Here is a 24,469-nt window from a genome sequence, read left to right on the forward strand (position 1 = left end):
TTATTAATGGCTAATTTCTATAAAATAGTTTTTCATTGTTTGTCTGTTAAATGTTGTAGATTGTGTACCCCTTGCCCCTTTTGTGCAACTATGATCCTGGTTTTGTTCTGGAAAAAATTTATAGATCACTTCTCTGATTGGTGCATATTTGCCCCCATCAATAAAAATGTCCCAGTTTATACTTATTTTGAAAAGATCAGTAAGTTTTAGGTAATTAGATAAAAACAGAGTTTTATTTTGTTCAGTTGAAGGGTGTCTTCTAAACCTGCTATCGACAGTTTACCTTTAACGGATTTACCATTGCATATTATGTGGCCAGCAGTGAGTGTCTTTCTGGGTTCCCATCTGGAGTTATTCTCAGCTTCTTTGGGTATCCAGGGCTAAATTCTGTCCAGGAAATGGAATGCCTGACAGTGAACCTGGCAGGTCTATTGATCTCTAAAAAGAAGACAACCTTTATATATATAACACGTACCTCATGTTAATCCATTGAGAACATAGGTGAAATCTTTGGAAAGTTCAAAGACGTCCACAAACATTAGATAGAATTGCTGAAATATCAGAATGAGTGCTGTACCACCAGTTACCCCTCATATGTACAACTTAAATTTAGGAATAGAAACATCAGAAGTTTATGGGTTATAAAATTTTTAAAAGAGAGAAATGCATGCTTTTAAGTGGGACCAGAGAAACCCTATGAGTCAGTTCACATGGAAGATATTAAATCATGCTTAACTAATTTCCCAATAAAATAGAATGAGGATTTTCAACTATTTTTTTAGACAGGGAACCATTTGTGTAACAGAAATTTAATGAGGAAATCATTAAAATGTCAGCGTCTTGAGAGATTGATATAGCCCTTCATAGAGGGCCCCTCCTCCCATCTCCCACTTCAGTGAGAATCACTGTACTTCTTCATGCCCCTATCTGACAAAAATACCTAAGCTTTATGTTCTGTATGTATTACAGAAACAACAGCTCCCCCACACCCCACGTAACATTCCTTTTCTAGCTGTGTTCATGCTCCTGTTTAACATGTTGGTACATAAAGTGTAGGGCATCCCTGCAGCATAGGCAGCCCACAATGTGAACGACCTCCTTTAGCTCTTTTTTTTATTCCCTTTCTTTTCAAGGGCTGTGAGAGGCTTCTTTCACTGGGAGAGCCTCTGCCCCTCCTGCTCTTTCTTGATCCCCCAGCACCATGGGGCGGCTTCCTGGGTGAAGTTTGAAAGCCCCTGGCCAAGAGAAGCATTAAACTATAGGGCGGCTGTCACATTAACTTAATGCAAAATAAGGCATGCCAAACGAATCAAGTTTGTTTCTATGGCAATAAAAGAATAGGTATTAATGGATTTTTAATCCAGCTCACCTAATAATTACCAACCAACTCATTTTTCTGTTTACAAACTGGGTAACTAAAAAGAAGAGGTTGGGCTAGATGGACTATGAGTTCTCTTCTCTGAAAATCCTGTGATTCCATAATGAAATCTTCACCAGTGGATTTTCTCCCATACTGAAGTTCTAGAGAAGTTCTGCAGTGTCTCTTAATGTTGTCTGCCCAAGGGAAAGAATGTTTTATATTTTGTTTTCATTCTAAATTACTGTTAGGCTCTGTGCTTTTGTTAAGCAATGATCTTTACCATAGTGTTATGGATTTTATTGGACTTTTGGGTTGGTTCTAGAGAAATATCAACACCTACTTAACACCTAGAACCAAAAATGCTGTAGGTTCGAGGATATACAAAATAAATGCTCCATTTTGATGGCAATTTTTTTTTTTCCAGAAAATACATTGAGTTGCTTTGTGGAAAATTAGCCTACGTCATGTTGCCAGATTTATTTATATAGGGCTTATTGCCATCTTGGCTCTGTTCTGTAGGGATAATTCTTTACCTTTGTACTTAATTTATTAAATTTATTCTGAGCTCTGATCTTCTAATTTATTGACAGTTTTACCCATGGATTATATTGGATAAAGATACTGATGTTTCTTTTACCCCTGACACTGGATATGGTGCAAAAGATGCTAATGGAGGGAAGATCAGTCAGAATCTAAAATGTTGGACCCATGTTAGAATTCTGTAAGTGCCATTCACTATATTAGTAGCATTAATAGATTAAAAGGGAAAACAGTATGATCATCCTAAAAAAAAATTTGGCAAAATTAGTCATTCATGATTAATAGAAATGATAGCAAAACAGAAATAGAAGAGAACCTCTTTAATCTGATCAAAACCTACAACAAACAACTTACTTGATAGTGAGATATTAAAAGCAGTTCCTAAAAAATAGCACATGCTGTCATCTCTTCTATTCCGCATTATTTGGACACCACAGCTAGAGACACAAAAAAATTTATCAATGAAGAACACAGCATTGTCATTATCCATAGGTGACATCCTTCCTTGTCTACATAGAAAACCTGTAAGTGGATCTGTAGCAAAATTTTTAGAATTAGTAATGAAGTTTGGCAAGGCTGCTGTATATAGAAGCCAATTATATTTCTGTGCACCAGCAATGACAAAAAATGTAATTAAAACTGGGGGGAAATGTTAGGGTAGCTATTAAAAAGTCACATATCTAGGAGTATATTTTAACAAAAAAAATGTAATAGTAAAACTTATTGAAAGACATAAAAGTTAGTGAAAAGGAAAACTTGTCATAAAGGTGCACTTGGCAAATTGATCTGTAGATTCAGTGCAATCTTAATTAAAATCCTAATGAACTTTTTCCTGGAAGTTGGAAATGGGGTCCAAAATGTACATTGAAACACAAAAGACTTTGAAGAGCCAAGTTATTACTACAGAACCAGGATGCAAGAAGGGAAGGCCCTACCACATGCCAAGACTATTACAAATCCTTAGTGATTAAGACAATGTGGAATTGGCCTGGAGATAGACTGACCAATGGAATGGAAGAAAAAGCCCCAAAGACCCCTCCATGTAAGGAAACCTGGAGTATATACTAGAGCTGGCAGAGTAGGTCATTGAGGGAAACAGTGCTGGGGTAGTCATTTAATATGAAAAAGAGGGTAATGGCTCCATATTTCATATATTCACAAATATCAATTCTAGATGAATCAAACACTTAAATATGAAAGGAAAAAATTTTAAAACTTTAGGAGAAAATATAGTATATCTACAATTTAGGGTTAGAGAAAGATTTCTTACAATAGAAATGAGATGGGGACAGAAAGTTTATTCATCTGATTCTATTTAACTTGTATTTGCTGTATTAACTTGAATGAAACCTTCTGCTCTCTGGTAAATGTGGTTAAGAATCTCACAGGGTTATGTCCTGAGAATGGTAGATCAGGACTCCAGACTATTGCCTAGTTGGTCCTTTATTTACCCTTCATGACTGCTTCAGAATTGAATTATAGGTAACCAAACAGAGCAAAGTCTAATAACAGGTGTCTTCTGTGTATGAGCAATTCATACAAGGAATACACTGAGAAGCTGAAGTCAAATAAAGAAAATGAAAATATAAGCTAAGACAATATCTTCCAAGAAGTAAGAATTATATTTAGAAAATGTTGTTAGTGGTGAATAAGAATTATTCAGCTCTGAATATATTTAGTCACTAGAACAAAACCACCTTGATTTTGAAATCTCACTCCCTAGAGATATGGGCCAAGTTATCTGGGCCCAGACTTGATCAGGTCAGGGCATAGAATTCGTAACAATTCACGCCACCCAGAGGTCCTCTGGGGTCCTGGGCAAAAGAGCATCCTTGTCTGTCAGGAAATAGTTGGGATAACATAATCTTTTTAAACAAAATTTTTTTTTATTGTGAACTTTAACATATATACGTAACAGTGATAACTTTCAGAGTATTATTTCACAAGTTGTTAGCAAATCTCAAAGAATGTCATGGGTCACAGTTACACAACTTCAGCCATTTCTATTGTAAAATATAACATACATACAGAAAGGTGTCATCTCTCAGTGTACAGCTCAACAAGCAGTTATGTAGGTAATTTCAAAAATTGTTATGGATTACAGTTCCACAGTCTCAGTCCCTTCCGTTTTAAGCAATACAAGGTATATGCAGAAAGGTGAAGACCTTCAAGGCACAATTCAATGAGCAGCTGTAGAGCCAATCCCAAAGGATGCTATAGGCTACAGTTCCAGCCTGTCATTTACATCCGTCCAGCCATTCCAGTACCCCAGCATCCAAAAAAATATATATATAATTATATAAAGTTTTGGTATTCATAGACCTTTGTTAAATCTTGTTTGTTGCTACCCCTCCCTCTCACTTAATCTCCTTCTCCGTCTTCAGGGGTGTCCAGGTAGTAGCACCCTAACTTGATCATACTGAAAGGGGGTGTTGACAGTATGGGGAAGGGGGCTGCATCAGATTGTTGATCTTAAGAGGCTCTTGCCTCTGGGTTTGTTTTTTTTTTTTTAATTATTTTATCAAATAAAAAGCATTTCCAAACAAAATAAAGCAAAGCAATGGGAAAAACAAATATCCTGAAATAACTTCATTCCTTCCAATATACTCCTACCATACCAAAAGAAAATTAACAAACCATAGTCCCACCTGAGCAGGGTTCTGCTGTGGCACCTACCTCTTAAAAAAGCTGGACACAGCCTATCTCAGTTAGCCTGAGAGGAGAGATGACTAGAGATCAGGATGCAGGCAGTGACACAGTGCCAGGAGGACGAGTAAACAGTAGATAGAGGATGCTCGGTACTCTAAGGGGCGGTTTGAGGTTGGGTGTGCGTACCACCGTGTGGGCAGAGTGGTTGAGTCCTGAAACTGCACGTGTCATCGGAGGCCAGTGGAGATTGGAAACCTGGAAGGGATTGGTAGGTTCCATGGCAGTAGCTGAAGCAGGGGATTAACAACCACAGTCTGATTGTGGTTGACACCCATCATTCCACAAAAATGCATTTGGAAGCTTCTAGATGAAAAAGAACAGGGAGTGCCAACTTGGCAGGTGGGTACTATTCATCCAGGAAAAAGGGTTCAAATATAAAAACCCTCTCTAGGCCTTACAAACTGGTAGGCACTGGGATCATGTGGGTATGTTAAGAAAATTTTTTTTAAAAAGAGGCCATTTGAGCCAAAATTATAATTTCCTTCCAAAGTTAGGTTGAGTTTCTAAACTTATGGCCAGGAATTACTTTAGGGAAACTGAGAGACATCTTTCAATAGAACATTTGCCTCCTCTGCCCTTGTTTAAGTAGACAATGGAAGAAGAGTTGTTCTTTTTGAAGCAGGGGTTAAGGCTTCCAGGCCAACAGGCCCACCTCCTTTATGAGACCCTCTTTTGGGCCTTGGGATTCTTTAAAACAAAACTGGAACACCACAAAGTCTTTTCCAGTCCTAGCATTCTCTAAGTATATGATGGGGAGAAATTATGATGGAAACTTTTGCCTGACTCCAAGGATTCATTCTTACCTCTTTTACATCAGTGATTATCGTGGACAAATGAGAGCAGTTTTCTAGGGCAACCATAATCTGTAAAGCTATACTTGAATGAAAAAAAAATGACAAACAGGTAATGGATTTATGTATGAATCCATAGGGTATGAAGAATCCATAGGGTATGAAGAAAAAAAGGAATATATTTTTAGGTGAATAATCCCATTTTGAGAACTGTTATTTATGGAAAGTTTCAAACATGCATACAAGTAGAGAGAGCAATATAATGAACTCCTTATATCCATTATTCAGCTTCAACATTTATCATCATGTGCCTAGCCTTGTTTCATCTAGAAACCTCACCATCCCTCATCCCCCATGATTTTAAAGCAAATCCAAGGTATATCGTTTCATCTGTAAACAATTCAGTATGTATCTCAAAAATATCGCGACTCTTCTTTTTTTAAATAGTCACAATGTCATTATCACATCTAAATAATAATTTCTTGATTATCATCAAATATTTAGTTGGTATTCAAATTTTCCTGATTGTCTCATAAAACGTCATTTAATTATTGGTTTGTTTTAGAATAAGGATCCAAAAAGTCCACATATCGCATTTGGTTTATATGTCTCTTAAATCTTTATTAATCTGTAGATTTCCTCTTCCCTCCCCTATTTTTTCTTGCCATTTTTTTTTTAAGAAGCCTGGTCATTTGTCATATCATCAGTCTGGATATTGCGGATTGCATTCCCGTGGTGTTCATTTCACATGTTTCTTTATCCCCTTAATTTCCCGTAAACTGATGGTTCTATCTAGAGGTTCGAGTAGATTTAGGTTTGAATGTCTTAGCACAAATACTTCATAGGTGTGCCTGTCCGTTGTCCTCTCTTTTTGCGGTAGGGGAATTGATTCCTGGGTTCAGGCGTTGTCGGCCTGACGCATCATGATGATGTTCTCTGGTAGCCTTGCACCTAATGATTTTAGCAGCCATTGTTGATCATTGTCTACATCCTTATTTCATTAGAGGCTGCAAAGTGGTGATGCTGTTTTTCTGTCATTCCTTCTACATTTATTAGCTGAAATTCTTCTCTAAACAATTTACCCCTTTTCAGAGTGGGTATTTTGGTTCCCTGCCATCCTCCTGTGGTGATTTATGAATACATGGATTGGACCCGTTTAAATCTATTGTAGGTAGTTTTTTCCATCTTTGGTCAGAGGGGAGTCCCTTGAAGTGGTCTTCTGTGTCCTTTTGACAAGACTCCAGTTTCCTATCCTCCCTCCCTCCCTCCAGTTTCCTTTCCTCCCTCCCTTCCCTTCCCCTTCCTCCCTCCCTCTCTCCCTTCTTTCCTTCCTTCCTGCCATAATCCAGTTGTCTTTGATAGTTGCCTTACTTTCAGATGTTTCAGGCTTATCTTGTGTATTTCCTGTCATAGATTCAAAGTCAGCTATTTTTCTAAGGAGACTTATTTCTTTTTAGTAGGAAATAATATTTAGAAACAACTGTCTGAGTGGTTAGGATGTTCATCACTGCTGGGCTAGCCATCATTTTTAGCCCTTTTCATTGAGGAAAGAAAAAAAAGCTGTTTTAAAAAAATTTTTATTTTTTTGAAGAAAAAAGTGTCATATGTTTGTACCAAAATGTATTTTTCCCTTGGTTTCTGTTATTTCTATCTTATGTTGTTTAATGGCATTAATATAATTACTTATGTGCTTTATTTTAATATATGTGTATATATACACACTAACACACATACACTCAGAAAAATTGCTACTAATAATATGATTGTTGAAATGCGTTTATGATTTCTGTTTAGTACCTTTTATCATTTGGATGTACAGTTGAATATTGTGTTTGAAAGTCACTCGCAATGAGTTCCTTTCTGTGTGATTAAATGACTAGCTTGTTTCACAGAGAGGTTCATTTGTTTCATTTGCTAGCAATTTTTAGGGGTTCCTGTTTTCTATTCGATATAATTTTTATGGTTATATAAAATACTTTCTGATTTCAAAGTCAAAACTATAAAACAAGGTATATTTAGAGAAATCTGTTTTCCATTCCTGTCTCCTCAATACTGTTCTCTCCCTCTCCTGCAAGGTAACCATTTTTATAATCCTTTTAAGTATTTTGGTTTTAATATAAGCAGCATAAAAATATATTCATATCCCTTTTTGTCTTAACAGTTTCTGCTAATCTTAATTCTTTTGGTCTTCTTCTCTTTACTGATATTGGTCAACTGGGTTATTCTTCTGCTACCTTTGAAAAAAAGTATAAACTTATGTGTTTGTGAGTTCAGTTTAGAGATGGTTCCTTTTAAAATTTCCATGTGGTTCAAGATTCTTTGCAAATTTTAGCTCCTACTTTTAAAATTAACCACTCCTTTCCCTTTCCCAAATGCAACCTGTTATTAGCTCTTTGCCTTTCATGTATTTTATGCATATATAAGCATAATGTATACATACAATACTGTTTTTTTCTCACAAATGGTAGACATCTTATACACAGTACCTGACCTTGATATATATGTATTTATTTATTTAACAAATATTTGTTGAGTCCCTATTAAAGCCAAATACTGTTCTAGTTGCTTGAGGATACAATAATGAACAAAGTCCCTGATCTCATGGATTGTCCATTTCTGAAATGAGGGAGATTGAGCATCTTTTTGCATGTTTAAGATCTATTTGTATTTCTTTTTTTTCTGAATTATTTATATCATCTCTTTTTTTTTTTTTTGTAGGATTGTTGAACTTACCAATTTTTAGGGGCTCTTTATATTGTTCGAGAAGCTAGCTTTTTCTATGTGATAGGTTGAAAATCTCTTTTTTCTGGGCTTGTCATAAGGGAAGATAATTCTTAGAAAGGAAATTGAATGGTAAATATAATTACCAAAATGCTTTAGTAAATGACACTATTAAATAGAAAACTCCATTTTTGTTTCTTGATCTTTACATACATTTGTATATAGTACTTTGAAAAAAGATGTTTGTGAGCTAGAAAAGTGTGTTATTAGGTACTTGGGTTTGAATCCCATATCTACCACTTTGCTGACCTTAGGCAAGTTAAAATTTCTTTGAAAATCAACTCTTCATCTGTAAAATGGATGTGATATTAGTACCTACCATGTTATAATAATTAAATGAGATAATCTATGCAAGGTGCTCATAATGATTTTAACTCATTAAATGTCAGTTGCTTGTAAAACCAAAAATAAATGACCCCTAAGCAAAGGTGGGTAAACAGAATTATCTTCCTTTCTTTCAGCTTGTATGAAGAGGTCTTTGGGTGGACTTTGGAAGTGTTATCCTTGGAAACTAGAATTTGGGAGAGAGGTAGCTGAAATGGATGTATTGATCTTTGAATAAAATTGTTTGCTTTTGGTAAATGTGGAATAAGGGAAATTGTTCCTATATTTCGTATCTACTAGCTTTGATTTCCGTTTTATAAGGGTATTTCATACTTTGGTTAAGTTGAACCATGATTTTTGTTTCTGTTCAGAATATGAAAGTGGAGCTGGTGTCTACAAAGCTTGCTGTAAACTTACATTATCAGAAGTGTAAACAAGAGGTGGCTAGAGGCTTTGGGCTCTGTTATTCATTCCTTGGTCCCTTGATATTACTTTCCCCATACAGACGTCTCATTACTTTCTCCTTTTGATCCCTGGATTTTTTCAGTCTCTTAGGTACGTATCCAATTTCTATTTCCAGTTTGCTTTATAAATACTCATAATTCTCAGAATGTCAAAAGAAAGAAGCAGTTAAATATCTATTAAAAGGTGTATTCTTGCTTGGGATCTTGCTCTATCTATTTGAAGATGTTCCCTCCCTCCTATCCTCACCCCCACATGAACACAACGTTTTAAGTGACTAAGAAATATCTTTCTGTTTAAAATAGTCCTTTAATAGTCTACTTTATTTTATTTACTCTGCCTATTTCTTAATTACAACAGTTCAGAGATTGAGCATCTTGACATCTGATGACATACAACATTTGGTCTCCACAAATACTTCTTTCTCACTGAAGCTGTGCCAATCTAAATTCTGCCTGAAAGAGAAAACTTGGCCTCAAGGGACCTAGAGTTCTTCAGTATTATTTGCTTTGCTTGTTAGCACAGTATGAATTTTCCTCTTTCAGAAAACACCATATATGATAATGAGGATTTACAAGGTTAATAAATTAAATGAGTGATTGTTTTTAAAATACAGAGGTCCTTCAGAGTTCCTTTTAAACTCATGCCTTTAAAATCTTCAGAAAAATTTGGTTTATGCACAGATTTTTCAGAACACATTTAGTGCATACAATGTGATATACCCTAATTGTCTGTGATATCTGTCATTGCTCTAGCACAATGTTGAGCCAGGATTTGAAACCTTAGGCTAAACTTTCCTATTACCAAAGTATGTGTTTTCAAAGCCAGTTCATGTGTGTTGGTCTATAAGAGAGCAGTGAACAGTCCTCAACCAAACAGGTTGTTGTAGGTGAGCCAAGTAAATAGTTTATAACTGTAGATTCTTTGTAATATTGTTTTACTTCTGTGCTTTTGTGTTTGAATCTCTTAATTCCTTAGGTATATTGCTAACAATTCTAGTAGGTGAAGGTGAGCCGTATCATAAGGTGGTTGAGAACCGTTGGCTCCATGTGTTTCCTCTTCTGGATTCTGACTCTGGCTCAGGCATTTAGTAAAGCTGTATTGCTTTGGTAGACATTTAGTCTATCCAAGCCTAGCTTCTGCTCCAGCATGGGCATAGCGATAGCACCCCACAAAAGCTCAGTGCAACAGCAAGATGGCTAGAGCCCAGGTCTGTCTGGTTTCAAAGGCTTCTGTCTTCCACTGTCTTCTGGCTGCACTGTGTCAACTTCAGAAGATCCAGAGCTCTTTACACTATTGTGCATAATAAGAGCTACAATTTTTATTTGGATTAGAAGTTGTTGTCTCTAAAGTAACTTGACAAACACTGTAGCTTTTGATTCTCAAAACGTCTCTGGGTTACATAGAGGGCAGATATTTTATTATATCCCTAATTTTACAGATGAGGAAATGGAGACAAAGAAAGTTTTAAGTGAATTGCTCAAGATCATTTAGCCAGTAAGTGGTAGGACCTGCATTCAGACCAGGCTGACTCTCCAGCCTCTATTCTTTTCTTAAAATATGGAATCTTTTTTAAGTGTTAAGGATTAACATACCTAGACAAAAAGCTTCATATTCTGAATAGAAGAAGACAATTTCTTTCAGCCATTAATTAATTAATGTTTGTTTCTTTTATGTAATGAGAATTAACTTCCTAGTCCCGGAATGTTTATTAAGCACCCTTCTGTTGTTGGCTCAGTGCTGGGCACTGCTACAAATTAAATTTGATATGGAACCTGCCTTCTAGGCCTTTGCAAGTTTCCATTTGCATTAGCATGAATACCCAAAAAAAAACACATGAACACACTGAAAGTTGTGCCATTTTTAACCAGACCTGAGATAAGATTTATTCCCCTAAGCAATCCTGAAGGAAAAAAATCATTTTCTCTTCCTATAACTCCCAGTTATCCACCAAACTCCTACTAAAGTGATGTTTTTCATAGCAGTTGTTTTTCCTGAATAAATATGTGTTCTCTTAATACTACTGAAAAATAAGCTTTTTGGTTATTTTCCTTCAGGATGTAATTACCATAACCTGTCTTATCAGAAGTTACTAGACAATCTCAGAAGGCCAGCTACCTTACTTGGATCTGATTATGTGTTTTAGGACATTGTGCAATCTTTCTTAACAGAATAAGTCTTCTTTAGGAAAAAGGAAGAAGGCTTTTCTCTTGTGTACAGGTATTTCACTCTGCTCAGAGTAATCAGAAAGGAAACAAGGGAAACCAACGTACATGTCAGATAGTAACATGGAGGTATTCTGTGTCAGCAAGCAGGAGGGAACCCGAAACTCAACTCTCTCCCTAGAAATTCTATCTGTCTGATGGTAAGCAGTCAAAAGTGTCTCAGATGATTTAAAAAGGAAGTTAAATCAGACTGTTGAGCTAGCTGAAGCAGATCGTAAACAAATTGTTGGACTCATTCTGAGAAAGCAGGTGTGGTTTAAAGGAAAGTTAGTCTGAATCATTCAGAGTCACAAAGAGGCAGAGTGGTATCTGTTGTTCATAGGGAAGTGTCTTGTTATTCAGTCCATCTCTGCTTCTCTTTGTGTCCTCTCTTGTTCAATATTTTTTACATGGTCTCCGAGCTCTTGTTGCAGCCATCTGAAGTCTTTGTCTCCAATTCTGTTCCAAGTTACGTAAAGCCTATCAAAAGCAGTCTCACTCCAGAGTTGCCTCCAGGGATCCACCATTCCCATCAGGCGAGTCTGCCTTCACCTGACTTCTCCCTGCCTAGGACCAGGCTCCAGGTTCAGCTCGAGTGTGTTCAAGTTCTGAGATGTGAAGTTTCTTAGTATAGAGCACAAGCAATTTCCGTAATAGGAGAGGCCTCTTTCCCCTTCCCTGCCCACAAAACCACCAGCAACAAAGCAGCTTTAGGTCCTCTTTGGGATAAGGAGAAATATTATTGGAAACTCTGTGCTCATCACCCTGATGCCTTCCTTAGCAGCCCTCCCTGTGGAAGGTCCAGGGAAGGGAAGGAGCACAGTTGGCTCTGATGTGTGTACACTCACTGTGCATCTCATCAGTATTCTTTTATTAAGATCACTTCCCTATGGTCCGAACAATCTCACCCTAATCCACTCCCTTCGCTTCTCACTTCCATTTCACTACTTTAGGTCTGCTACAGTACCAAAATCTCAGTTATTCCTGGAGGTAAGGGTGAGCAAAGAATATTCACCCCGTCCCCAGGTTAGGGACTGCCCTTCTGTGTCATCCTTCCTTCCTCCCAGCAGGACTGAAGGCTCTGCAGCAGACCCAAAGTGAGGGAATGTGGCTGCCCCAAGGAGCACCTTCTTTCCAAACCAAAAAACTGGTTCATAGGTATTCCCATCAGTACGTTTTGGCTTTGTGATAGTTCTATCAACTTTCCTGTTAATCCGATAACGGTAATAAACCAAAAAGGAAGTAAATTTACTATGTTATGAAAGTTTGACAATGAATTCTAAATTTTAGAAGTCCAGTATGAAAATCAGTTTTGAAATTTTTAATATGCAGTTATAACTTACTAAAATCAAAATAAATAAAACCTTTTATAAAACAAGTAAAATCATCCAAACCTCTTTGCTGTGCATAGCCAGATTTGTTGTTATAATTATAAATTATAAATATATAACTTAAAATATAAAAAATGAAAAATACTGTTTTTCTGTCTCAAATTTTGAAAATACATGGTAAAAATCAAATAGTAATATCAAATAATTACATAAGTTTAATACAATAAGCTTAAAATAGGAAATCTAGTTAGTTTTTGTTTTTTTTTTTTAAAGATGTATTACTAGAAAGGCATGTAACTGATCTTGGAACTCCCATCTTAGACTTGGACTGACCTGCTTCCAAGGCTCTAGGCTGGTTTTAGTTAAAGATATCTAGGAGTAGGTTAAAAGACACAGCTGTTGACTGACTCCATCACTCATGTCTGACACAGTCTATCTCAGGCCTAAGCTATGGTGCTGGTTTGTATTGGACTTCAGAACAGTGTCCTAGATATGCAGGGAGAACACTGCAATTCCTGTATTTGTCTCAGTCCAAACCTGGAACTAGGTGGAGGGTACAATACAATCCCAGTCGTCCAGGAAAGATACATACCAACCCACCCACCCACCCACCCACCCCACTTCCTAATCTCTGCTTCTGCTGAAATGGGATGGGTAAATTTTAGGAATTTAATTGTATTGTATAGATAAATTTAAGGAATTTTAATTATTGATTTCAATATATTAAACTTATCAGATGTATATATGCCTTTGAAGATTTTGAAGTTCCACATGTTACAACTAAATTTTAAATTAATGCTACAAATTGAAGAGTGTTTTTTTAACCTTTTTATTTGAAATACTTTCAAACAGGACAGTAATAAAAATAATACAAACCCCATATAGAGAACTCCAACATACCCCTTTCCCCCTAGACACCCAGAATCACCAATTTTAACATTTTGCCACATTTGCCATTCCTTCTATCCATTCTGTCTATCCACTCATACATCCATCCGTTTCTCAGTCCATTTTCTGAACACTTCACTGTAGGTTGTATACATTATGCTCCTTGAACACTTAATGTACATTTCCTAACAACAAAGATATTTATTTATGTAACTACTGTAAGTGCAGTTACCAAGTGCAAGAAATTTAACATTGATATAAAGCTTACAGTCCATATTCCAGTTTTTTCAGAAGTCTTAATAATGTCCCTCTGATCCTTTTCTTCTCCATCGCTAGATCCCATCCAGAATCATGTATTGCATTTAATTTTCATTCTCTCTTTAGTTCTTTTTTTTTAATTGTAAGAACATATATACAACAGAAACTTTCCCAGGTCAGTCACTCCGAATCATACCTTATCCCATATCTAATGGAATTAACCACCAGCACAATACTGCAGTACCTTCACAATCTTCTGTTACCAAAACTTTCTCATCTCCCCATACAGAAGCCCTATTAACTCCTCATACCCCCTTCCTCCTACCCCTGGCAACCTATACTGTAATTTCTGTCTCTGTGAGCTTACATATCCTCTGATATTTTCCTTGTAGTTACGAAGGGGCTTAAAGTTAACATCCTAAATTTAGAACAATCTTGTTTGCTTTGATACCAGTTTAACTTCATAGTATCCACAAACTATGTTCCTGTACCCGTCAATCATCCCACCTTTATGTAGTTCTTGTCATAAATTGAATTTTTATATATTGAGTCCCAAACCACTGATTAATCATTACATTTTATGCATTTGCCTTTTAGATCCTTTAAGAAGTAAAAAGTGGAGTTACAAACCAAAGTATAATAGTAGTGATATTTGTTTTCTCATGTTCTTAAGCCTTACTGGAGATCTTTATTTCTTCATAGAGCTTTGATCTATTATCTAATGTCCTTTATTTTCAATCTGCTGAACTCTTTTTAGTATGTGTTGTAGGGCTGCTCTAGTGGTGGTGAAGTCCCTCAGCTTTTATCTGGTAATGTGTTAATCCCTCCCTCATTTGTGAAAGAGTTTTGCTGTATATAGAATTTTTGGTTGGCAGTTTTATACTCTAAGCACTTTAAATTTGTCTTCCCTCTGCCTTCTTGCCTCCATGGTTTCCAGTGAGAAGTTGGCACTGAATCTTACTGAGACTTCCTTGTTTGTGACATGTTGCTTCTCTCCTAAGGCTTTCAGCATTCTCTTTGTCTTTGGCATTCAGCAGTTTGATTAAACATGGCACAGTGTGGATGTATTTGGGCTTATCGTGTTTGAAGTTCATTGAGCTTCTTTTGTTAGATTTAGGGAAGTTTTCAGCCATTATTTCATTAAATATTTTTCTCTGCCCTTTTCTCTCTGTCTTCTCCTCTGGGACCACCACAATGCATATATTGGTGTGCTTGATGGTGTCTCACAGGTTCCTCAGGCTCTGTTCACTTTTCTTCATTCTTTCTTCTCTCTGCTCCTCAGATTGGATGATTTCAATTGTCTTCAAGTTCCCTGATTCTTTCTTTTGCCAGCTCCAATGCACAGTTGAACATCTCTAGGGAATTAAAAAAAAAAAATTATTGGAGAAGCTGTGGGTTTGTAGAGCAATCATGCACAAAATACAGGCGTCCTATACACCACCCTACCACCAAGACTTTCTGTTGGTGTGGAACATTTGTTACAAGTGACGATTGCAATTTTATTAAAATAGTACTGTTAACTATCATCCATAGTGTACATCTTTTGAGATTTCAGTACAATCTATGTTCTGTCATATATATAATTTCTTTCTCACTTTATTTGCTCACTTCTGTCAAGCATTTAAAATGTCACAGAGACCAAAATACAGTGGCTTTCTGGTGAAACTCATGGCATTCATACACTGGATACAAAACTAAGGACTCTTACACATCATACAGTTAATTTTTCAAGTATTTTTTTTAATGTACAAAGAGCTATTCTATCTGGAAAAAAGATCTTTTTTTAAATGGCAAGGTCATTTACACACGGGGTTGGACTGCCAGTTCCCTGCCACTAGCTCCTCCCACCCGCCATGCTAGTGGGCAAGTGCCAGGGCGGGCAGAGACCAAGGTGGCAAGGAATCAGCAACACACTTTGGCCTGGAAGAAAGGGAAACAAGTTGAAGAAACAGATTTGTGAAAGCAAGTGTTGAGAGTGGGGACAGAGCTTTGTTCTAAAGAGCCTGCATCTGCCTGCAGCCTTCCCAGGCAGTGTGGTACCTGCCAGGGGCCTGAGAGCTGGCCTCCAGTACCCCACCTGCAGGCCTCCGTGGACCCCCAGGGAGCAGGCTTGGCCAGGAGAGCTGGAAAGAGGCCCAGGAAGATTGCAGGGATGGAACCACCCCACCCTGATCCTTGTCTCAGTCCCCAGGGAGGGAGAGAGACTGTTTGTTCCAGGAGTGACCGGAAGAGGAGACAGCACCCGGCAGGGACACCACCAAACCACCCTACCCTGCCCGCCCTCCTGGAGGCTGTAGCCATCCAAATCAAGCACTACCTGGTTTCACAAGATGCTTTGCCTGACTGAGCTTGCACTCTTCACGAGGCTCACCCTAAGGTGGTAGCCCGGGCAAGCTGACCTGCCTGGGACTCCAGGCGTCTGCAGGGGCACTGGTGGTCCTGGCCACTCCTCAGGTCCAGGGAACTTGGCCCGGCACTGCAGGATCCTGTGAGTGCCAGCAGCCTAATGGGACCCCCCACGACCACCACCCAGGAAGAGCCTGTAAGGAACTGGGGGCCTAGGAAGGGTTGTTTTCAAGACTGAGGCACAAAAGAGATGGGCTGGCGGGGGCAGATGAGGTAGGACGCCAGGCCATCTATGGATGGGGGGCCGGGAAGAAGAGTTTGGGGCTGTTTCTCCCCCTCCCAGCTCTCCCTGCTGAGTGTCCCACCCCTCCTTCCCTCCCTCCTGCCCAACTGCGTTCCTGTGGAAGCTGGTCTGAAATGTGAAGCCTCAGACCTTTCCTCTGAAGTGGGAGGATAACCCCCAGGGAGGTTTCCAGCGCTCAGTCTGGTTAGGAGGGTGGGGACCCCCTGACTTCCTGAGCACCCAGGAAGCAAAGGATCTGCCCACAGGTCTATCAGCAAGAAGGGCCCCTGGTAGGAGGGCAGTGTGGCTGCTGTCTGTGCTCAGCAGGCCGGGCGGGGGCACGAGGCAGGCAAAGGTGCAGCCCCAGGGAGGACTCCCAGGGGCCAGTGGACCCTGCCCAGAGAGGCCACGTCCACAGCAGAGGGGCCAGAGGCCCAGAGCAGCCTCCTGGCGGGACCCTGTGGCCCCTGGTGTCTGGCTCTGACCCTTGCAGCATGCCAGGCAGGCCCAGCTCAGGAGGGGCCTCCACAGAGAACTTCGGGTACCCTCCAACCCCCTCCCACCTGGCTGAGGCTGACGGAACCTTGGGCCAGGGTGGGCGGGGAGGGCAGTGGGCAGGGTATTTAGGGCATGGGGCTGCCCCTTGCCCAAAACTGTGTTGGGGGGCCTGAGGCCTGTGATGGCCATGGAGGTCTCCTAGGAGGAGGAGCGTTGACCTGGAGAGGGGGCTCCGAAGGCTGCAGCCACTAGTCCCCAACGCCAGCCTCTGGGCCTGGGCGCACCAGTCCCGGCATGCTACCCCTCCTCCCCCACGGGATGCGCAGCAGGGAAACAGCTTCCAGTTCTCTCGGGCCCTGGCCTGGGCAATATAGGTTGCCACAAATAAATATTCCTGCAGGCCGTGGGTGCGCCTGGGTTGTCCCCTGGGAAGACAGCATCTGGATGTTCCACTGGAAGTGATATGTGAGTGTTTCTGTCCAATAAATTAAAGAGCAGTGTCAAAGCTTTGTTGGCCCATCTCCCCACCTGGGTGTGAGGCTGGAGGAGGGTGCACTCGGCCGAGGCTGCTGACGCTTCTGCGCCAGCAGCCGGCACCTAGAACCCGTCTTCTAGAACCTCCCCCCCTGGGGGCACTGCCACACCAGGCGGGCCGGGCTCTAGGTGGACTGGTACATGTGCTGCTGGTAGGCGGATGGGAAGTTGTGGGTGGCGACCTGCACAATGTGTGGGTTCATGGTCTCCTCAAGGCTGCTGGAGGTGCTCTTCATGGGGGTACAGCAGCCTTGCACATCCAGCCTCTTGTCGGGGAGACTTTGTAAGTGAAGGCACACCACAGGGCCAAGGCAGCGAAGAACACCTCCAGATGGTGGAGTCCTGGTAGTCGGCGGCCACGGTGCCCTCTCCCATCAGCAAGTGGGCCGAGTGGATCTTGGGGATGGCCCCACACTTCTCCACGATGGCCAGGAGCATGTCTTGCTAGAAGGAGTGGAAGATGACAGACTTAACCATGAAGAACTCGAGGACAGGGCTGTAGGGGCTGAGCTACTTCCCAGGTGGCGAAGTAGAAGAGGAAGATAGCATAGAGGTCCAGGCTGATGGAGATGTAGTAAATGATGGTCACACAGAGGAGGTCGCTGGTGACGACAATGTCACCGTCCCGGTGCTTGCCCAAGGCCTGGGGGACCAGAGCGCTGAAAGCCATCAGTGGTTTCATTACACAGAACTGCAGGGTGGCCTATTTGCAGAACTGCAGGAATCTGATGGAATAAATCTTGCCCTAGAAGTGGCATGTGCCATGCATACAGCTGGATTCAACATGATTCTCTCTGATCTCAGACACGCTGGAACTTTCTCCTCCAAGGCATTCATAGCACAGGGTCAGAGAATTATAGATGACCAAGGCCTTGTAGCAATTGTGCACAGTGCCATACTACACATAGTACCTGTCGTTAGTGAAGAAGAGGAGGCTGAGCCAGGAATCCAAGGCATGATGAAGAGGATGCGGACAATGTAGTGCTGCTCAGTGGGGCAGCTGTGTCAGCACAGGTGCATGTAGATCTGGTGGCCGGTGATGAGCAGGCCCATCCACACGAAGATGCCTGAAATGGTCTGGGTGGTGATGGTCCTCAGGAACACGGGCTGCCCTCAGTGGGGGTCAGGATGCTGGGTGAGTCTGTGTCTGGTGCCAGTACAGCCCCCCTCACCATCATGCCGGCAGCATGGGGTTCCCCGAGAGGCACCCTTGAAATAAGTGATGCACAAGCCTCAGGAGCCCATGGTGGAGGCAGCATGTGCGGGCGAAGCATAGCGGCCAGCCTCTCCGGTGCACCACAGCCCAGGTGTCTTTGCTGCCTCTCATGTGTCCGGGGCCCCCCTGGCTAGAGTTATTTTTCCCCATATACAACTTGATTATTAACACCTTGTATTAGTGTCTTACATGTGTTGTAACTCATGAGAAAAACATTCTTGTACTATTAACTATTATCTACCCTCTACAATGAGGGTCACTGTGTTATACAGTCCTGTTTTTTTTTTTTTTAATTTTTATTCTGGTAGCATATGATCTGAAGTTTCCCCTTTTAACCACATTTACCTATATAATTCATTGTTGCTAATTACACTCTCAATAATGTGCTACCCTCACCACTATCATTTCCAAGCCTTTACAATCAACCTAAATAGAAATTCTATACAAATTGAGCATCTACTCCCCATTCTCTAACCTCTGTCGATATATCCCCTGGTAACATATTCTAGATTTCAATCGTAGGAGTTTGCCTATTATAATTAGTTCATATCAGTGGGATTAGACAATACTTGTTCTTTTGTGTCTGGCTTATTTCACTCAGCATAATGTTTTCAGTATTCATCCAAGCCATTGCATGCATAAGGACTTCATTCCTATTTAAGGCTGAATAATATTCCATTTATGTGTTACCACATTTTGTTTATCCAGTCATCAGCTGATGGACACTTGGGTTGCTTCCATCTTTGGGCAATTGTGAATAATGTCGCTATGAACATTGGTGTGCAAATTTTTGTTCACGTTCCTGCTTTCATTTCTTCTGGGTATATACCTAGTAGGGGAATTGCTGGGTCATACAGTAAGTCTATATGTAACTTCCTGAGGAACTGCCAAACTGTCTTCCACAGCCCCTGCTCCATTTTACATTCCCACCAGCAATGAATGAGTGTTCCTGTTTCTCCACATCCTCTCCAACACTTGTAGTTTTGTTTTTTTAATAGTAGCCATTCTAGTGGGTATGAAATGGTATCTCATTTTGATTTTGATTTGCATTTCCCTAATAGCTGGTGATGTTGAGCATCTTTGCATGTGCTTTTTCCTAGTCTTTGCATATTGACCTGTGCAACTGCTCTCCTTCAGGGCTTATTCATACACAGTTTAGAGAAAAGCTCCAGGTCAAACTGTAGGGGCCTCCTTGATCCTTTCTGTGCATGTCTTATCTTGGGCATGCGCATGTGGCCCCAGGAATTCCCCCATTTACTTGATTCTGAATGTTACCTTTTCCCTAGGACACAGTTTCCTCATGGCCTGGGCACAGCCAGCGATCCTTTGCCCCAGGCAGCACAACCTGACTGCTCTCCCACAGCTTTCTTGGAGAACTTGCAGGGCAAGTTCTGGGACAGCAGGTCCCTCAGGCCACCACCAGACAGATTGAGCCAGACACACATGCGCCAGTATGTGCACAAGGGTTATTCTGCTCCCTCTGGAACCTGGACGGATCAGCCAGGGTGCCATGGGATCCTACTGCTTTTACTGCTTTTTCTTGATTTGGCTCTTGCCCTCTTACTGCAGTCCTTTAACTGTTTCCTGGAGCTTTGTGAAAGATGTTTCTTCAGTTCTTGCTTGTTGTTCAACATTTCTGTGGGGGAACAGAGCTCTGAAGCATCTCGGTTTATCATCTTTATCGGGATGGGGCCTAAGTAATAGTATTTTTAAGACTGTGGAAATAAATCTTACCAACTTTGGAGGGCAAACATTAGTTTCCCTGGTTGCATTTGAACATAATGTTGACAATGATAAAATCAGATTGCATCAACTTGAGCTAAAATTCTTTGAGTTGCCTGGCCAAAGAAACTGGTTTTACTTTCAGATTTAACTATCAAGATAATATGAAAATCATAGCCATCTTTTGAGGCATTCGGGCATACTACTAAAGATGAGTTTCAGTCAGAATTTTAAAATGTGATCTTATTAATTAGTTTCAATATCTTAAAATCATTTTAGCTGAAGAAGTGCCAGGGTTTTAAAAATGTAAAGCACATTTCAGAAATGAAATAACATTCTGAAACTAAAGTATCTCACCTGTAAATATTCTTACCTATTTTGTTGATCCAGCCTTCCATTATCTTCCAGATTGATCATAGCAGTTGCAATTCAGTCACTATTTGTTGAATGAATGGATATTTTTAACTGCCTTGCTCCAGAGTTTTCTAAACACATGTTGAGAAAAAGGGAGTGCCCATTTTGCCAGTAGTTTAATTGTGGTTCCTGGACCCTTGGTGTGTTCCCAGAACCCTTTCAGGGGGACTATAATGTTAAAACAAGTTTCTTGGTATTGTGAAGACTTCATTAGCCTTTGCCATTACCATTCTCTCATGAGTGTGCAGTGGCATTTCCCAGAAACTACATTGTCTGATATCCCAGATAGAATGCAGAAACAGGTATGAGATCCTATCTGTCTTCTGTCAATTCAGACATTATAGAGATTGTAAAAATGTAAGATGCCTCTCTTCTTACTAAGTTATTTTTGTTTCCAGAAAATATATACATTTTCATAAAATGGTATTTATGTTAACATGTACTGGTTTTATTGTTACTAAATGAATGAAAAAGTAAATTTTTTCCCATTTTTATTTTTAATCCAGGAAAAAAGAATAGATCTAACCCACATTAAAAACAAAACAAAATAAAACACCTCTTTGGGGTCCTCAGTAATTTTTAAGAGTGTAAATTGATCTTGAAACCAAAAAGTTTCAATTGGAGAAATGTTGATTTTTACCAACAAATTTTATTATGGTTTCTTTTTTTGTTGCTTTATTGAAGTAAAATTTACATACAGTGAAATTCACAGATATTAAATAAATAACTTGATGCATTTTGGCAAATGTTTATATTCCCATGTATCTAGCACCCCAGTCAAAATGTAGTAACATTTCCATCATCCCAGAAAGTTCCCTCTAACCTCCTTTCAGTCATTTGCCACCCTCCATAGGCAGCCACTGTTCCTCCTGCCGTCACTACAAGTTAGTGTTGTCTGCTCTGGAGCAGCACGGTAAATGGAATCCTATGGTGTGTACTCTTTTGAGTCTGGCTTTCATTGCTCAACATAATATTTTTGAGATCATCCCTGTTTGTGGCTGTCATGTTTGTTCCTTTTCTTGCTGAGTGGTTTGTCAGTGTACCATTGCTTACTCCTCTTGGTGGACATTTGCGTTGTTTCCAATGTAGGATTATTGTGAATAAAGCTGCTACGAATGTTTATATATGCATATTTTCATGGACATGTTTTCATGCTCTTGGCTATTTAGAAGTGGAATTGTTGGGTCATAGAGGGGATGTGTGTTTAGTATTATAAGATGCTGCTATACAGTTTTCCAAAATCATTGGGCCATTTTACACTTCCATCAGCAATGGATGGGGATTTCAGTTACCCCATATGCTCATCAACATTTGGTGTTTGGGTGGGTATGACGTGGTCTCTCACTGTGGTTTTATTTTATATTTCCATAATGATTTTGAGTACTCTTCCAGGTGCTTATAGGCCATTCTGGTGTTTTGCTTTGTGCAGTGTCTGTTTGAGACACTTGAAATTGGTTTGTATGTCTTTGTATTAATTGATTTGTAGGAATTCTTTATATAATCTGCATACCTATCCCTTATCAATTGTATGTATCTTGAATATTTGTTCTTGGTTTGTAGCTTGCCCTTTTATTTCCTTAATAATGAAAGCAGTCTTTATTTTTTTTCTTTGAACAGAAGTTTTAAATTACAAAGAAGTCTGCTTTATAATTTTTATCTTTCATGTTAGTGCTTTTTAGTGTCCTTTCTAAGAAATCTTTGCCTACTCCAAAGTCACAAAAATATTCTCCTGTTTTCTTCTAGAAGCTTAATACATTTGACTTTTATGTTAGGTCTCCAGATAATTTTTTATATGGATATGAAAGAGGGGTCAGTGTTCACTTTTTTCCCCAAATGTTTATCCACTTGTCCTAGCACTGTTTGTTGAAGAGATTTTCTTTTCCCCATGGGATTGCTTTAGCGCTTTTGTCAAATCAGCTGGCCATGCATGTGTGGATTTACTTCTGGACTTTCTCTTCTACTCCATGACCTATTTGTCCATCTTTATGCCAATTCCACACTGTCTTGAGAGGATGGTTTCTTTTTATTTCATCAATATTTGATATTTAAATTTAACTTGCCCCCACAGTGCTTTCTCCGTTGCTTTACTTCCAGTCATCAACATGTCCTGATCCTTTATAGTTGCTGAGGTCAGATGGAACTGGATACATTTAGTGGATAGACCTTTTTTCCATCTATATTTACTCCTCCAGTTTCCTGACAATAAATGCCATCCATATGCTGACAATTCCCTGATTTGAAACTGTAGGCCGAACCTCTTCTTGAAACTCCTAATTTATATAACCAGCTGCTAAAAACAAACTGTCATCTCAGTTATATCCACTTAGCTTGCTTGCTTACCTCCCTCAAACCTTCACACAAATGTCTCTTTTGGTGAGGCTGTCCTAAAGTACCCTGTTTAAAATTATAAAACCTTCTCCTCCCAACACTCCCTGGCTCCCTTCCCTGCTTTACCTATCTCCATACATGAAACAACTTCTGATATATAAACTACGTAGATTATTTGTTTTTATTTTTTGACTCTGGTTCACTGAGGGTATCCCTAAACTCTAGAAGTAAGCCTAGCACATGGTACTCACTCAGTTAAATATTTCTTTAATGAAATGGGTGTAGAATATTCATTCCATCATCAAATGTTGAGTGCCCAGCTAAGCACTGTGGTGGTGCTTGGGTACCTCTTGTTCCCTCTAGTAATTTGATGATCTTTGCAGTATTTGGGGATCATTTGGTCCATCTCACTAACAAGAGCCAAAGTTTGTGTGTGTTAAGTTATGAAGTATACCCTAGACAAGGGAAGCAGACATTAGCTAACTGAAATTGAGCATTTCTGCAAGTGTTTTTCCTCCAAATCTTTGAATGCATATATTTTTCCACACTGGTTAAATGACTTATTTATCCTTATTTCATCCTAAAAGGAACAACATAAAATTGTTATTTAATAACAGCTTTATTGAGATGTAAATCACATCCCATTAAACTTACCCTTTTAAGGTGTACAATTCAGTGGTTTTTAGTAGATTCACTGAATTGTACAATGTCACTGCCATCTAATTTTAGAAAATTTTCATCACTCCTAAAACAAGTTTTAAGTTTTTTTTTTTTGTTTTTTTTTTTGCAAAAACAGTAGAAATAGACAAAAATTGAAGATTGAAAGATTAATTTTACCAGGCCAGGGAATTCTGAGGAACCATATTTTGTGTGTGAATGTTACCAGACTAGATTTCTGCTCTAATGAGATGATTATAGCACATTCTCCAAGCCGAAGTCACTTTTTTTTTTTTTTTAATCTTCATTTTATTGAGATATATTCACATACCACGCAGTCATACAAAACAAATCGTACTTTCGATTGTTTACAGTACCATTACATAGTGGTACATTCATCACCCAAATCAATCCCTGACACCTCCATTAGCACACACACAAAAATAACAAGAATAATAATTAGAGTGAAAAAGAGCAATTGAAGTAAAAAAGAACACTGGGTACCTTTGTCTGTTTGTTTCCTTCCCCTATTTTTCTACTCATCCATCCATAAACTAGACAAAGTGGAGTGTGGTCCTTATGGCTTTCCCAATCCCATTGTCACCCCTCATAAGCTACATTTTTATGCAACTGTCTTCGAGATTCATGGGTTCTGCGTTGTAGTTTGATAGTTTCAGGTATCCACCACCAGCTACCCCAATTCTTTAGAACCTAAAAAGGGTTGTCTAAAGTGTGCATAAGAGTGCCCACCAGAGTGACCTCTTGGCTCCTTTTGGATTCTCTCTGCCACTGAAGCTTATTTCATTTCCTTTCACATCCCCCT

The 24,469-nt window shown here is 39.6% G+C and overlaps 1 protein-coding gene and 1 pseudogene across 8 annotated transcripts in view; one reads left to right on the top strand and one right to left on the bottom strand.

Moving 5' to 3' along the window:
• OSBPL1A (oxysterol binding protein like 1A) overlaps positions 1–24,469 on the top strand; it is a 360,414-nt gene that overhangs the window by 272,424 nt on the left and 63,521 nt on the right. The window lies entirely within an intron of this gene.
• LOC119511896 lies at positions 17,435–18,413 on the bottom strand (annotated as a pseudogene).

Source organism: Choloepus didactylus, chromosome 16, assembly GCF_015220235.1.
Source record: "Choloepus didactylus isolate mChoDid1 chromosome 16, mChoDid1.pri, whole genome shotgun sequence".
NCBI lineage: Eukaryota > Metazoa > Chordata > Mammalia > Pilosa > Megalonychidae > Choloepus > Choloepus didactylus.